We start from the raw sequence: 4,275 nt of genomic DNA on the forward strand, positions 1-4,275 counted from the left end.
TGCTACTGACATTTTGGTTTGGTCTGCAGTTTGAAGTCATCATCCATTTTCAGTTCATTAACGTAACACTGTAATATGTATCTTTTAAATGTTGATACAATGCGATTAGGTTTACAAGTTGCAGTATCTACGGAAAACATTTATTGCATTGCATGCTTAGACTCCATACGGCGACTGTGTTGATGAGAACTTCAGTCGGCTAGCCTACCACTACAGCAATACCGTCTCTGAAACTGCTGAAAGATCGTCATTTGTCTTTAGATGCGGATATACAGGAGGCTGTTTGAGGCACTCTTGTCCAGCTAGTAAAATGATTTTAGAATGACTCTATTCTTAGCAGTGAACAAGTATATCGTTTTGAGAACAAGCTGATAAAATGCTTTGCGAGCTCGAACTGTTCCAATTTTCCCGCTATCGTATTTCTATAAGACGCATGTGGCCCATGAGGAATCTCTTCAGTTTCGATTTGAAAGCGCGTGGATTACTGCTAAGATTTTTGAATTCGAGTGGCAGCTTATTGAAAATGGATGCAGCAGTATACTGCACACCTTTTTGCACAAGAGTTAAGGAAGTCTGATCCAAATGCAGGTTTGATTTCTGCCGAGTATTAACCGAGTGAAAGCTGCTTATTCTTGGGAATAAACTAATATTGGTAACAAGAAACGACAATAAGGAATATATATAGTGAGAGGCCAATGTCAAAATACCCAGACTCGTGAATAGAGGTCGACAAGAGGTTCGTGAACTCACACCACTTATTGCCCGAACTGCCCGTTTCTGAGCCAAAAATATCCTTGTAGATTGGGAAGATTTACCTCAAAATGTAATACCGTACGACATTAGCGAATGAAAATACGTAAAGTAGACTAACTTTCGTGTCGAAGTATCACTCACTTTTGATGTCATTCGAATAGTAAAAATGACAGTATTAAGTCTTGCACCGTTCGCATTTTGCGCGCAAGCAGCTTTCATCCGTATTATCTGTCACTTCACAACCAACGATTGTGCGTAAGTAAGATGGAATTGTCACATGCGACATCATGACAATAAGTTCTTTCTGCAAAGAAGCTCTTTACTGACGAAGCTACCTTCACAAAGCATGGAAAGCTGAATGTAGGAAATATGGGCCGCTGAGAATCCGCATCATATCACAGACAGTGGAATGTGAACGTTTGATGCGAGATTATTGGGGATTACGTGGCAGAACCATACTTCACTGGAGAAACCTTAATGGGTAAAAGATACGAACGACTTCTTGTCGTCGTGATATCGGCACTCTTAAAGGAAGTACCACTTTGAAATACATAGATGTATGTGGTAGCAGCACGATGGGTGTCTGTCCCGCTACTTGCCTGTGTGCTTAGGAAAACACTCACACCGTTCTTTTCTGACCGCTGGATAGTGGTGAAGGCGTTGTCTGTACATTCGTCTGATTTGACACCATTGACTTTTTTCTCTCGCATAATCTCATAAATAAAGTCTACGCACAAGTCCTGAGTACCCAAGAGGATTTAAAACAGCGCATTGTACAACTGCAATTTTATCGAAGGAAGCTCTTCAGCCTGTCCTGAAATACTTGCACCACCGATCGCAAACTTGTATTACAGTAGGGGGTGGGCATTTCGAACACCTGGTGACATAAATTTAATTCTAAGGAAGTGTTAATGACCATATTCTTTTGTGGTTTCCTTTCTGTTGCTTTTTGCTGATGTAGTTTTGCAATGTAAGTACAATCTTTACACCTCAATCCCTTGTTTCACAAATTCATTGAGTTTGGTATGAACATTTCTTTGAAAGGTCTGGCCGAAACGAAAATAGAGCTGTTTACATAGATGGTGGATCATTCTTAGATGCCACACTCTTTGCCTCCCGGCTGATGTGTCGGTCCAACCACATGTAGCCAACTGTCATTAGTATGAAGACACTAAGGAATTCAAGACATTGGCTGTCAATGGGCATTGATTTAAATCAATGGGGAAAGCTGAAAATATGTGGTGGACCCAGCCTGCCGCTGTGGCAGAGAGGTTCTAGGCGCTTCAGTCGGGAACCGCGCGACTGCTACGGTCGCAGGTTCGAATCGTGCCTCGGGCATGGATGTGTATGATGTCCTTAGGTTAGTTAGGTTTAAGTAGTTCCTAAGTTCTAGGGGACTGATGACCTCAGACGTTAAGTCCCATAGTGCTCAGAGCCATTTGAACCATTTTCTTCTACTGATTGTTTTCGTGTTTGCCTCACTATACCGCCGCGTTGAGGGAAGCCCCAACAATGATCGCTGTGCTGACAGCCTGTGGTGGTCCAAACGTCGCCGCACTGCCAATTTGGAGACTTGCCTTGCTGCAAACTTGTCCATTTCCCTATTCAAGGGGCCGGTCGCCGGTGGCCGAGTGGTTCTAGGCGCTTCAGTGCGGAACTGCGCGACTGCTACGATCGCAGGTTCGAATCCTGCCTCGGGCATGGATGTGTGTGATGTGCTTAGGTTAGTTAGGTTTAAGTTGTTCTAAGTTCTAGGGGACTGATGATCTCAGCTGTTAAGTCCCATAGTGCTCAGAGCCATTTGAACCATTTTGTGGTGGACCGGGATTCGAACCCGGGTCTCCAGCTTACTAGGCAGATGCACTCACCACTACGCCATCCCGACACAGTGATGATCGCAACAGCACGGACTACCCTATCACGCCTCCCATCTGACCCCAATTCCCAGTTATCCAAACACTGATGTGGTGCCCCTTGCACATTATCCTCACTGCTCGTGGCATTTCGCCGATTCCCTTAAGTGTTCGAGGTTGGTGTGCATCCTTGTTCTCGCCTTGATTATACAGTATATCGCATCCATTCTTTCGGAAATGTCTTTCAGCCTGGAATCATATTGACTGGAGTAGACATACCTTCAGTGATGAGTCCCGCTTCGAACTGAGCCCCGGTTACTAGCGAAGACGTGTCTGGAGACGCCCTGGACGGCGGTGAGATTCCAGTCTGACGTCACCCTTCAAAGGGCCCAACAACCGGAAGTGATGTTCTGCGGTGCTATTTCGTTTCAAAGCAGGATACCTGTGACAGTTATCATCAGTACATCTACATCTACATCTACACTGATACTCCGCAAGCCACCCAGCGGTGTGTGGCGGAGGGCACTTTACGTGCCACTGTCATTACCTCCCTTTCCTGTTCCAGTCGCGTATGGTTCGCGGGAAGAACGACTGTCTGAAAGCCTCCGTGCGCGCTCTAATCTCTCTAATTTTACATTCGTGATCTCCTCGGGAGGTATAAGTAGGGGGAAGCAATATATTCGATACCTCATCCAGAAACGCACCCTCTCGAAACCTGGCGAGCAAGCTACACCGCGATGCAGAGCGCCTCTCTTGCAGAGTCTGCCACTTGAGTTTATTAAACATCTCCGTAACGCTATCACGGTTACCAAATAACCCTCTGACGAAACGCGCCGCTCTTCTTTGGATCTTCTCTATCTCCTCCGTCAGACCGATCTGGTACGGATCCCACACTGATGAGCAATACTCAAGTATGGGTCGAACGAGTGTTTTGTAAGCCACCTCCTTTGTTGATGGACTACATTTTCTAAGCACTCTCCCAATGAATCTCAACCTGGTACCCGCCTTACCAACAATTAATTTTATATGATCATTCCACTTCAAATCGTTCCGCACGCATACTCCCAGATATTTTACAGAAGTAACTGCTACCAGTGTTTGTTCCGCTATCATATAATCATACAATAAAGGATCCTTCTTTCTATGTATTCGCAATACATTACATTTGTCTATGTTAAGGGTCAGTTGCCACTCCCTGTACCAAGTGCCTATCCGCTGCAGATCTTCCTGCATTTCGCTACAATTTTCTAATGCTGCAACTTCTCTGTATACTACAGCATCATCTGCGAAAAGCCGCATGGAACTTCCGACACTATCTACTAAGTCATTTATATATATTGTGAAAAGCAATGGTCCCATAACACTCCCCTGTGGCACGCCAGAGGTTACTTTAACGTCTGTAGACGTCTCTCCATTGATAACAACATGCTGTGTTCTGTTTGCTAAAAACTCTTCAATCCAGCCGCACAGCTGGTCTGATATTCCGTAGGCTCTTACTTTGTTTATCAGGCGACAGTGCGGAACTGTATCGAACGCCTTCCGGAAGTCAAGAAAAATAGCATCTACCTGGGAGCCTGTATCTAATATTTTCTGGGTCTCATGAACAAATAAGGCGAGTTGGGTGTCACACGATCGCTGTTTCCGAAATCCATGTTGATTCCTACATAGT

General features: G+C 44.9%; 1 non-coding gene across 1 annotated transcript; it reads right to left on the reverse strand.

Annotated features, from left to right (window-relative positions):
• Positions 1-2,565: 2,565 nt before the first annotated feature.
• Positions 2,566-2,640, reverse strand: Trnat-agu. The gene has a single exon. It is a non-coding gene; the product is annotated as a tRNA-Thr (tRNA).
• Positions 2,641-4,275: the final 1,635 nt, after the last annotated feature.

The sequence above is a fragment of the Schistocerca piceifrons genome, chromosome 2, assembly GCF_021461385.2.
Source record: "Schistocerca piceifrons isolate TAMUIC-IGC-003096 chromosome 2, iqSchPice1.1, whole genome shotgun sequence".
In the NCBI taxonomy this organism is placed as follows: Eukaryota; Metazoa; Arthropoda; class Insecta; order Orthoptera; family Acrididae; genus Schistocerca; species Schistocerca piceifrons.